Genomic DNA, 13,282 nt, shown 5'->3' with positions numbered 1-13,282 from the left:
TCCGCAGCAAGGAGCTGTCTCCCCATGGTGGTAGCTGTGCCTGAACATGAACCTGTCCTCTTTCTGGCTGCCTTTGAGCTTTTTAAACTAACACCTCTTGCCTCACCACTGGAGTAGTATAAAAACATTTGGAGGAAAAATACCAAGTGCTGAATATTATCTGATAGTTTAAACTAGGAGATGTTGGAATGGTTTTAAAAAGGTAAAAACATGGTAGGAACACTGGACATCCAGGCTCACTAATACTATTTACACCAAACTCACTGCATTTTTAACATGGATTACCCAGAAGGCTTCCATTAAACAAACTGATTTCACTGCATGTCTATTTTGCATCTCCGGAAGTATAACTATTCCTATGTAAGCATGCTGGATGAGATTGCATATGAGAAGGCACATAAGTCCATGTTCAATGTCTTCCTAGATCAAGGAAACAAGCCATTGTGGAACTAACCAGGCACATCTGAAATTAATTTTCTACCTGACCTCCCAAGATTAAAGAGCTTTTCTTGGTCTAGTGTTTGTTTGCAAAATTATGTTAAATTGTCCTCTTAAATGTGTGCATAAGATAGATGCATGTTTCAGTATCTGGGTGATACAGGACTGCTTGACGTAGGGGCAAGGTGATATTTAGCTAAGCATTAGAGACATGTGAGGAGATGATGCCTGTCTCTAAACCTGTGATTTATCATAGCAAACAAGGGACCAAAAGGACACATGGTTATATAGCTCAGTAGTTGATTATGACAGAAGCAGACTTCGAATTCCTGTTCTAACTTCCAGCACCACTTCTGCACTCTGCATCATCAGTTCAAGTAAAAAAAAAAAGTCATGGGAAGTAAAGCATGAGTCAAGGCAGGTTCTCTGTCCCCCAAGGCAGCAAAGTTCTCCTGTGCATCATTGCTCTCCACCCTGCTTTCTGGGAAGCCTATGAGTCTAACCAGCAATATAGCTCAGCTCAAGAAGACAAGTAAGGGACCAGGAAAAGGAAAAGCTCTAATGTTCAGCCCATGGTACCTAAAAGCCAAATATGATGACACAAAGATCTTCCATGCTTGATTTCTTCTGCAAACTTATGGATAGCTGAGGTTTTCCAAAAACAGTCATTAAGTTTATACATTTCTAAGTAGACTACAAGGCAAAAGCAGATATATTTCAGGGTAACCTAGGCCTAACTCCTTCCCCCTCAACATCTATGTGGAGAGACTATAGTATATCAAAACTGACAGTAAGTGGCAACACAATACTGTACTATTTGTTCAATTAGTTACTCAGCATACAGGTACACTCAAGATAATATGCTCGGCTGTATTTCCAAGGTCTTCGGGAGGCAGGCATCAGCTGACTCGTCATATATTTCGAACAAAACAAAAGATGTGTGGGCGCAATTCATGGTCATTCTTGACAGTCTACTAGCTTGGGCCACACAGCTCCTGCTGGACTCACAGCATGAGCAGAGCAAGGGAACAACTGCCTGAAAAATACAGTTTAGACATCCACTTATATATTTCTCTGACAGTAAAGAGTTATTGACTTCATAACATAGAAATTTGAAAAATGTATCATTTAAATAAAGGAGGGTTAAACATACTTACATTTAAGTAGCTAAAGAATGAGACACAGCTTCACCAAAAATTAAGAGTCTTTCTGAGGAATACAAATAGAAAATTTGAAATAGCTGTTATAATTTAAAACCAGATGGAAACTGAACTTTCTGCTTCATGACTCCAAGGTGATGCCAAATTGCATGAGTAGATGGCAGTCAAAGTAGTAATGGGCATTTTCACTTGCTCTCTCCTCTGATACACATATCACACATACTTGCAGAACAAGAGAGAGAGATGATTCAGGGGAGTGGAATTTGAATGAAATAATTACTCGACATTTGCTTTGCTATTTTGTTCTCTAAGGTCTTCAATTTTTCTAAGAAAAAAGTCAGCCATGTTTTATTCCTTGAAACATCAAGAAACTTAGATTAACCTTGAATTCAATAGAAATTAAGGATGAATTATGATGTTTAAGAGATTATTAAAATAATATTTGTCTTTTAAACACTAACTGATTACATAGTAGGATTGAGACGTTAAATGATTTCAAGTACTTAAATGCAAGAAAATGCATAACCCCTCAGTATGTATCTCCACCTGTTAAACCTCCTTCTTACTCTTCATTTGGTCATCCTGATACCTACATACCTTACATCAAAGCAGAGTAGTCTAAGGGATGAAAGAAAAGAAAACTAATGCTCGTCCATGTATGTGCTAATGAACATATGGGGAAATTTTAAAAGAACCACACACTTTACATTTTCTCAGCAGAAAAGTTTCAAACCCTCAAACCTGGCACTTTGAAACCTGCAAGTATTTATCAATTATTCAGGTACCAAAATATGTAAATTTCTCTTTTATATAATTTTGAAATAAATTAGGTTTATAACATACAATAAAAATTTGCAGCAGTTAAGTCACAGTTATTCATTCCCTGAGGAATGGGATTACCAGCTCTCCATCTTGATTTTTATGAAGTCTTCATATTTATTGTATTTTTCTGGCATTTAAAAATATGCTGTCTGTGCTACCTTATTTACTGTGAAATTGATAGCTTGCATTTTCCCACCCAGTTTTTTCTCCTTCTGCAACAAGACCATGTGGCTAAAATTTAAGATCCTTTAAAGGTTTCTTACAACCCAAACCACTTTCTGATTTAATGATTCTGTGATTCTATGATTCTATGATTAATTCAAAGCAACCACTATGTGCATACATTTTTGGACACCTTTTATGTTAAAGAATAAAAAAATAATTTTATTTTTAATTTTTTAAAAAAATTGTTTCATCTGAAAACACTTTATAAGTTTCAATGCTTTAATCAGCATTAGAAATCTGCTTATACATTGTTGAAATCTCTTTGAAGTTATTTCAATTTCTCTACTTTTCTGTAATTTTAAATGTCATCAAAATGCTGTTTTTCAAGAAATCACTGATAAAATCAGAAATCAATGGTGACAAAAATCAATATACATTGGGTAAAATTTTGCATTTGAAGACTCAGGTTTTAGATAATTTCCTTTTCTTACGCAGCTTATAATGTAATGCTTTACCATACTGGAAATTACAGGTTCCTTGAAATATTCTTAGTCCCTTTGATGTCAGCTTGTAATTTCCTTTTCTTTTAGTATATATACTTAATGCTACTTTACTATATGTTCCAAGTTGGTAGTATTTGTACTCTCCCATGTTCATGATCTAAGAAAGTGTAAATCATGTATATGTTTACATGCTTTCCCAGACATTTTTGAACTGCAAACTAGAATCTGAACTCCACATATAAATTGAATGTTTAATTTTCCTTTCCAAACTCAGGGTCTGAATCATCTTTTCCAGCTTCAAAATCCAAAAGGTTTCATTTATTCAATAATTAGTAATAATTATGATTTAACTATGTTTTAGGTATTTTAATTGCTTCCCACTCAGGATATAAATATTTCCACAGTGACGAGTAAAATATATCTCATATTTCACAATAAATAAAACCTGAATAAATATGGGCAAGGTAACAGTTGCTGATTAATTTAACAGATATGTCTCTGGATTTTAGAATTCACTATCAGTTATAAACTGCAACAAAAGTTTTATGATCCCTTTGGTAAACAACTATGAGTTAATGACAGCCACAAAGTAGGGCAGGTATTCAAGTTCATGAGGTCATCTTCTTTTCTTCTGAATCTGGTTGCATTTTGTTGTTTAGCAAGCCAAGGCAGATTGATTGCAATGAAGTATTGTACTAGTCTCAACTCAGAAAAATCATAACTAGGAACAGTTTTAACTCATTACTAGATAAATCCCTTTTTTCCCTACATTGTAGGTGGAGACTCCAGCATTTTAGTGCTTTCTGCACAATCACATGGTGCAGTCTATGGCAATTTAGACAGACAGTATGTTTGACTTGTGTTCTATAATTTCATTCTGAGTTTATTTAACCCTTCCTTGACATTGCTGTAACATTGTGGGTAATTTTGAAACCAGGTAACTGTTGAAAATAAAAAGTTGTATTATTCTTCTTTTGAATTTTTCTAAATAAATATTGCCATTTTCAGGATACTTCTAGGCTCAAATTGGACCTCAACCCATTATTAGCTTCATCCCATCTCATATAGCATATTCTAACTATGCTGGATTTAAATTGTTTTGTCTGTGGACTCAGAAATGGTTGTACCCTCCTTTAGAGCTATAGGCTACTTCAGAGAAGCGAAAACTAAAATGCCACTCAGGTGTCTATAGCCAATCTTTTCTTCTTCAGTGCTTTATCCTTTGTATCAGATTTGTATCAGATTTCCAGAGCTGACTATGACAAGAATGAATATGGACCTTCCAGACTATTGAAAATGGTGGTTTAAAAAATAAAAAGCCTACCAGACCAATAATGAATTTATGTTCTTCATATTCTTATATTCATTATGGATTGAAGCTCAGTCAGAACTTATCAGTCCCAGCCCACACTAATATTAGACTGTCCAATATTAGACTCCCCACTACCAACCTGTGATTTAAGTTCCTTATCACGTTCTCCTGTTTTATTTGTGCTGGATTTTTTTCATGGCAGATAAGAAGCTAAGATGAACACTCTTTATGCCTATACATAACTTCCATACTTCAACCACTAATGAATGATCAATATTAAGAAAAAAATACAACCCAGTAAATCTCATCAAATTTTGAAATAAAATCTAGACATTTAGCAGTTGGCTTGTTGACCTGGAGGAACTACCTTCCACAGGCAGCTAAACAAGCTGTGGAAAAATTCTTAGTGGGAACAGCAACAGAGACTAGAGGAACATCATTTAATATTATGCATATTTATAAAAGGGACATGACCTAAGAATTCACTGGTATTCTTGATTCTTACATTTCTAAATCCTTTGAGTGCTTGAACTCACCGCCTTAGAATTCTGTTAAGAGAAATTTTGTGTGTATGTTGATGTGTGTATTTCAGTTTTAGTTATAAAATAATCTTTTAAGAGAAATCTGGAATATAAGGCTACATAAACTCAAGAAATATCAGCCATAAATGGATTGTATAAAAGTTATGTCAGCAAAACAAGCACGATTGTTCTGGTCACTTAAACATCTTAGTTTCAGAGAGGTTTGTAAAACAGGTTGTGTAAAATTGTGAAACAGGTTGTATAAAATAAGATTCTCTCTTCATCTTGATTTTTTTTTCCCTAGAATTTAGTATAAAACATATATCAGATAATATAGTTCATGTAAAATGTAGTACACTGAATCCTTTCCTAGGAAACAGAACAATTATGCTGAGTCCAGCCACTAATCAGTCCAATCAAATGCAAAGCCAGACAAATAATTTCACTTCTAACCATGAAATCCTGAGTAGATTCCATTTTACTTTATGAATAAATGTTTCCAACTTGAAATATTTACAACTGCATTATTCCTAAATATATCCAAATTCAAATCTAGTTCTTACTGAGATATCTTGTTCCTGTCTTTTGTACTAAATTCTTGCCAGAGTCTTTGCAATTTACTTGCAAAGTCTGCATAGATTTTTGGATGTTGGGACAGTTCCTTGATAGCTGAGTTTGGGGTTCCAGTCATTTTAATATATTAGCCATCAGAAATTATTTTAGATAGCATTACCTTATTTTCCTCTTATTTTCCATGCTCCTACAGAAAGTAAGAACTCCTTCATTCTCTTCAGATCAGTACTTTTCGGAATGTCACTATAATTCTCTTCCCTTGACTTGGTAACACCAATAACCTTGTTTTTTTTTCCTTATGATTTTTCATCATCTAAATCAGACAAACATTAGTGATTATGGTAGGGGTTTTAACGCAGCTGCAGTAAACCTTGCTCCCTATACCTGGATCCTCCCAGCAGCACTTTGCTCACTGGCTAGCACATCTCCCATGAATGCACTGGTGCATTGTAAGCACCAAAAAAACTGCCTTTAAATGGTAAAAAAACACATCAGGCTGCAGCCCAGAGCCAGGCCTCTGATGGTGTGTGAAGGGCACTTTGCTGGCCATGGACCTCTGGCTAGGGCTCCCTTAGACACTCAGGAGTCTGAGTGTTGACACAAGGGTAGGGGTTTTTTTTCTATCCCATTAGCATGTTTAGTAACATTTTATATTACTTCTCAAGGAATCTCAAGTTCAGGACAGGTCACATTTTGTTTAATATGCACTGAAACTAGAAAAAATCAACACAGATACTTCTTACTCTATTCTAGACTAATATTAAGATCTCCCACTCTCAAAGTACAGTCATCAGTCTTTTGATATGACACTGTTTAAGGACATTTAATATGTGTAGTTCCTTTAGAAAATAATGTTTCTCCATGCTTAACAAAACATTCCTGGAACAAGAAGTCATTCTGCATTTCACCCTTCCAGCCTCAGAAATCGAATGTGCTTGCTGCATGTGTGTTTTATTTAGTTTGGCTCCATTTTTCCCTTAGTTTGGAGATCAAAAAAGTGAAGCCATTCTTTAAAAATAAGGCCCGTGTGAGTTGAAAGGAAAACAAGAGGGGAGAGAATGGGGAACGTTTCATTCTGTATGAGTTGTACCTAACAGCTTTATTAACTGTGTGCTTCAGATGTTTTGCATTAAAACTTAATATAGAGAATGCTGAATGAGTGCCAAAATCAAGGGCATTGTTGGATAAATGTTATCACTGTGCCCGAGTTCTGATTTATCCCTACATAAAATTGCTTGCCTGCAATTAAAGGTTCATTATTCTACCCTAAGACATAAGTAAACACCGATAATAAGGATTTAAATTAACATAATGGTTTCTATGAATTCTATCAATTTTTGTTTTCTTAGTTTTATGCTTTTAACAGCCATTATGTAGTGATATTAATATTGATAATTACTACGGGCATACATTAAGTATTCTGTTTCAATCTCATCCCAGTATCCACCTGTACTTACAAGCAGTCTGACTGTCTTCCACAATCTGCTCCACCATTTTCTTATTGCACCCTTTTCTTTTGTTCTAGATATCCATCTCTCCTACTTTTCCTGCCAAGTCATGTTATCCTCTCTCTTGTCCTGTATATTAAAACATATATTTTTACAGGGTAAAACACAAGAGGGCAGAAAAGAAGGACTGAGGAAGGAAAGGAGTGAGCTAAGAGACTCCTGGAAAAATAGGCATGCTGATTTGCCAGGTGGAGGGATGATGATGCAGCTGCTGGAACACACTGGCTTAGAACACTGTGACAGTTTCTTACTTATTTTTTTGTTGTATTACCATATATCAGTAGCCTCATAAGCTGTTCCTCTTTCAAAACATCTCCATTTTGGCTCTGAAGGTGAAATGCCCTGGAAGGTTTGAGCTGAAAAAGTCGTAGGTTTTTACACAGACTCAGATTAATGAAGCCATGCTTTTCCAAAAATAAACTAATTTGAAAGTGCCAAAAGACTTAAACTCTTGTTATTGACTTATTTTTCTCTGATTTTTTTTTTATTTCAAAAGAGAGGAATAGCCACAAAAGTAAAACTGCAAATACTATTTAATCAAATGAGCAAAGTGTAACAGCTATTTATCAATTAAGAAATCAAGAGGTAGAAAATACCAAAAGTTGCATAACATTAATTAATTTCTCTACACATGGCTATGGGTGATTTGGTGAAAATAAATGATGCTGTCCCTACCCCGTGTTTACTGAGCTGCCTGCACAGCTCAAGCAGAATACATAGAACAGTTCTTCCCCTCCCATTGCACTGCTGCAGCAATAGCCCAGCTTTGTCCATGGGACAGGTTAACATTTTGTATCCTCACATACCAGTCTCCTACTGAGGCAACATTAGATAGGATTTTAAGGATTTTAATATTTATAAAATTTAGAGCTGATTGTATACTAGAGGACTTTACCTGCTCATTGTTAACTGTTAATCATCACTGTGGGATTGTTTGTAGGGATTGTCAAACATTCATGCTCGCAGGTACAACCCTTGCTAAAATTGCTCTACAGTGTAAAGACATCAACATTTGCTTGATGCAGTTTTCTTTATGCAACATGTATTCCTACTGATTAACAGAATTTATCTCCTCTCAATTTTATATCCATTAAATAAAGAGCAGTAATTGAGTGTATATTGCCTGTATTCCCAAAGTGCATTTCACCCATGTGATGGGCATAGTGTTTCAATAGTTCTAGAGCTAAGAAGACAAGAAGTGCTATGATCTGGGAGTCCATGTGCCCTTGAATCCACTGTTCTGCATATTTTCTGGTATGTCATAGCCTGCATTATTTAGTTAAATGAGCAAACACATTTATCCTCAAGAAAAGCGTATATTTGCAAGTAAAATGCAAAATATTTTTATGCAGAATCCAATTAATTTCTGAAGGCAATTTTTCTGCATATTTGGGGTTGGGTTTTTTTGAAAGTTGGCCTAGTTACTTATGGTAATCCAACAGTATTACTCTGTCTTCACTCTCATATTAAAAACATACTTCTGCTTAAAGAAACTTCCTTTTATTTTTCTCCTTGGAAATGTATGTGGTTTGTACTGGATCACAGCTGGATACTTGTGAGTTTGGTTAATTTTTCTTGACAATAGCCTTGAGGGAAAAAAAGGGATTTAATCAAATGATTTAACATTATCTAGGCAAGAATTAAGTAACTATGTTGATATTATTCTTATGAGAACTTCATTTACCCCAGTGAGAATATTCATCTGAATGAAATTAACAAGATTAAACTTTCTGATTGCTAACTAGTTTGTGTGATTTCAAAATGGATGTCCATGTAGTCTGAATCTTAAAAATTGAGCTAAGGGTAGAATTTTGATTCAGAGGATCATTCTTCTAATTTAAGTGACTGATAACTCATAAAATGCAATGGTTGGTTACTGATAATGCAATCTAACAGTTCATCTAATTCAAAAAGAAATTTGTCAGTTAATATGTGAATTTTAGCACATTTTCCCATGAATGTCCTTTGATTTCCTTTGTACATACAGGGTTGCAAGTTCAAGGCACGCAGTGACAGGAATTTCTCCATTAATCAGAGAGAGACGTGATTTGCAGTTGAACCATCTGGAGCAGTAAGACCTGGGACAGGGTTACAGAAGAATCTACTCAACCCTGAAAATTCAAAACTAAACTGAGACTTTGTCCTTTATTCATCAGATATCACAAGTTCTTGCAACAGGTCTTACATAACGTTCAGCAGATGCTGTAATACATAAACAAATAGTATTGGACTAAGAGAAAAAACAGTCAATGTCTTAACTGTGAATGCCTTTGGTTTTATGAATTTGGGTTTATTCCTAAAAAAGAATTACCTTTTCAGTAGTGGCTGGTAGGAAACATTTACAGAGGCTCAGTGTTAAAAGATACATTTTCTGCTACATTTAGATTTTTACCCCTTAGGCAGAAAAAAGTGAATGTTGAGATTACTATGATTATTAAAATTAGAACTCAAATACTTATTTGTAGAAGTAGCCTAAAAAAGTACATCAAAAATAAAACATAAATTTTATTAAGCCAAACCAAGCACAAAGGAATTTCTTCTGGAAGAAATTATGTGTAAATCTCTGGTTTATGTGGAAGCTATTTCAATTAGCTTTTGTAATTATCCTCCTTTTCTCTTAGTCCACATGTCAGTGTATATCCAGAGAACCAAATTAAATTTAAGATAAAAAATAAAGTTCCACTAAATATCCCTTTCATCAAACTCAAGGAGGCAGTGCAGAGACTCACATTTTGCACAGGATGTATCTGCAGAAGGAACTGTAAATGCCAATGCACATTCTCCATGGCTCAGTGTTTCTTCTCCTGTTAACTCTGCCCTATTATGAAGTAGAAACAATTTTTCAGCTTTGCTCCTCAATGCTTGTCAGTCTCTCCGGAGGGGTTGTGGCAGCACTGCATGATGAGATCAGTGCTCTCAGCACAGCTGGTGGCACAGGGTGGCAGAGGACAGGCAGTGGAAAAGGCAGACAGTACTGGGCAGCTGACAATCCAGACATCAGCAGGTCATCATGAACTTCACTTGTCCCTAAAAACCAACAGTACTGTAGCTGATTATTTCTGAGTTGGAAACTGGGATTTTGTGGTCCACAGCCTGAAAGAGCTCCAGGGGCAGCAGTCTGTTGTGTATCATTACCTTCTCTCTATTCTTCAATAAATGAGAAATAAAACACAGTGAATTATAGGACTGAGTAGCTGAACCTGTGTTCTGCCAACAGAGCTAAGACTCTCTGCAGACAGGGAAGGGGGCTTCATGCGTGCTTTTGGACACAACTCTGTCTTTGCCTGACCTCGCCTGTTACCATTTTCCTGAGAGTGTTTCTCACCTATCATTGCCTCAGTACTCCTAGGTGACAGCAGGAATAATTGCAGTTCCTGAAAAACCACTGGAACAGTCCCTGCTAGCACCTTTTTTGACTGCTGTCAGGCCTTGCACCGTCTCTGCTTTGCCCATATTTCTCTGCCTTGTGTAAACTCATGTCCTTGAAAGGAGTGAGCCCTTCTCCCATGATAGCAACAGAGGGCTCAGTCCCTGTGTCTGAGTGGAGTGGGTTCCTGACCTCTGCAGGGACACTCACTTCCCAATGGAAGCTGAACATCTCCAAGTTTTTGTGCTCTGTCCAAAGGGACTTTATATCCATCAGATATGAGATACGTTCCAATGAGAACATTTATTTGCCAACTATGATATGGAAGATTGACTTCAAAAGAATTTTGGAAGGCTTTGTAACTAATTGCAAAAATACTGGCTGAGTGTTCACCCTTGACCTAGACTTAATTAGGAAACTGACTTCCTAGATTTCACTGGATACCCCACAAATACAGAAGGTGAGCATATATCCAAGACAGCCCAGCTGTTTGCAGATCTGTGTTGGGAGCTGGCTTGAAAGAGAAAACCTTGGGACCTCCACAGGACACCCCTCCACCCAATGCACAAACAGTCTCAGCATTAACACAAGCATAAGGGCACAAACAGCTCAAAGAGGGCAGAAACACCTGAGTCCAGCGGTGCTGACAGGGAAAAAGGCTGTGCAGCCACAGCCACAAACCCCTCAGCTGGATTGATCTACAGGCTGAACTGGAAAGTCCAAAGGGGAAAAGGTTTTGCAGGAACAGCAAGCAATGAAATGTCCCACCCCAACCCTCCTATGAGCATTTGTTTCAAAGAACATCTGTCTTCTACAAAGCTGACTTGAAAATTGGTGTCTTCCTACTTCTGAGAGAATTTGTTCACTTCATCTTTTTACTGGCAAAACTACTGTTGTTTCTTTACATTCTTGCCAGCCCTGCAGAGCTGCCACAGCACTGAGGAGGTGAACCAGAGTCTATTTTGGCATAAAGCAGAAAGGACACAGCTTGATCTCAGATCCCAGGGTGGATTTTCAGTGCTGGCAGTCAAGAAAGTCAAGGTTTTATTTGTAAATTAAAAGAGGGGTCAACAGGAAAGTCACTGGAGAAAAAAAAAAATAGAAAACCAATATGAAACCCTACCATGCCATTTATAGTCTCTTTATAGATGAGAGCATAGTTTGTGGAATGTAATTTGAGTTATAAATAATATTATTGTTTATTTCAGCCAAAAAGCTGTAGCTCATTCAATTAAGAGAATGGATGTGTTTGTGTTGTGTTACTCATTTCTTCATTGTAAAATATATCTGTAATGGTAATCTATGGAAATTTTCTCGCAGTGGCAAGGAAAAGGATAATAAAAGAACTTTCACAGACTTCTTCCAGTAAGAAAAATACCCGAGGATTATTTGATCTCTTTGTTCCCTTAAATCAAATAACTGCAAACAAACAAACAAACAAACAAACCCTATGCCAAAAAAAAAAAAAAAAAAAAAAAAAAAGAAACCCAAACCTGAAAAAAAAAACCACACAACAAAGACCAAACAAATTTTAATGAAAAATAAATAAGGGAAGAAATGCAAATTGACAGATTTCATTAGGGAGCTCAGTGTTTAAAAGGGACCATTTGTATAAATCTGGGAGAGAGGCTTAGTCATTTTTAGTCATTTTCTGAATCCATTCAGCTCTCAGGGTGTCCCAGTCCCTTGGGTGGTGTGAGGAGCAGCAGTAAGCCACATAATCTTATATCAATCCTTAATGCTCGCTTATTTCAAGCACCAATGATGAGGAATTACATGATGTCAAACAGAAATGTTCACTGCAAAAGAGAAAGAAACATTCTTTTTGAAATATTTCAATTGAAACCTTTATGAAAAAACACAGATACAGCAATTAATAAGTCCAAAACTCTGAGATGGCAATAGCAAAATATTCATGGTACTTCTCTGAGCCATATAATGCTGACATTTCATTTTTACAAAGCTGATGATTTTTCTTCCTATTAAAACAATAAAGAAATTCAGTTTTAAGAAAATGTTAAGCACTATAAAACAATAATTTTAACACCAGATTGCAATATATGGAATAGATTGCGTCCATCAGGAGTGAGGCAGGTGGGGGAAAAGTCAAGATGAAATACATGCTTGTGAGGGAAGGAAAATGAGGGGAGGGGATGTGATTTTTTTTTTTAATGAATTGGGTTCACCCAATATCTACAACATGTATAGCAGGAAGTCATGAACTATTTCCACAGCTCTGTACATGGCTGTTGTTCTGTACAGGGAAAAGGCAGGGTGTGGGAGGCAGACATTGCTCTCCCTAGTGGATCCAGAGACCAAAGACCAAGCTCTGGCCTGTCCTGGTGCCAATGGCCATTTTCAATAGAAATAGTTATAAATAGAAACTCTGCTGAATGCAGGGTCTCAAAGGCAGCTGAACATGATGCTGGCCACATCACACCCATGACTGACACTAGTTTCAGAAAATGGTACCCATTTGATCATGGTTGTTTGGAGAGCCATGTAGGCAGACATTTGACTCATTTCCATACAGTTTGTCAAGGGTTTCGTGATCTGGATTTACAATAGCAAATACAAGTGTGGTTATATCCCTGTGATAGTTAATCACAAAGGTCTCAAGCTAATATAAGAAACTCAATGCCATGGTGACTAGGCTATTTCCTTCAGTTAAACTGAAGTGTGTAAACCTGGGTCATGAGAAGTAATCTAGAATGCTATTGCTTTATAAGAAACATATTTTGGCATATTATTATTATCATTTCAGTCATCTGAGGACTACAGCCAGCAACTCCTTTTTTTTTGGGAGCTCATAAACTTGAATCAATCAGCCAGGCAAAAAAAACCAAACGAAAATACAACCACAAACAAGCAAAAAAAAAAAATCCTAGGAGGATTACAGATATAAAGAAGCCA

At 36.3% G+C, this 13,282-nt stretch overlaps 1 long non-coding RNA gene across 1 annotated transcript; it reads left to right on the top strand.

Moving 5' to 3' along the window:
• Positions 1 to 574: 574 nt before the first annotated feature.
• Positions 575 to 10,149, top strand: LOC137473935 (uncharacterized). Its single transcript, XR_010999070.1, has 3 exons — positions 575 to 1,228; positions 2,316 to 2,379; positions 7,100 to 10,149. It is a non-coding gene; the product is annotated as an uncharacterized lncRNA (long non-coding RNA).
• Positions 10,150 to 13,282: the final 3,133 nt, after the last annotated feature.

The sequence above is a fragment of the Anomalospiza imberbis genome, chromosome 5, assembly GCF_031753505.1.
Source record: "Anomalospiza imberbis isolate Cuckoo-Finch-1a 21T00152 chromosome 5, ASM3175350v1, whole genome shotgun sequence".
Lineage (NCBI taxonomy): Eukaryota > Metazoa > Chordata > Aves > Passeriformes > Viduidae > Anomalospiza > Anomalospiza imberbis.
This window is presented reverse-complemented; position numbering and strand designations above follow the sequence as displayed.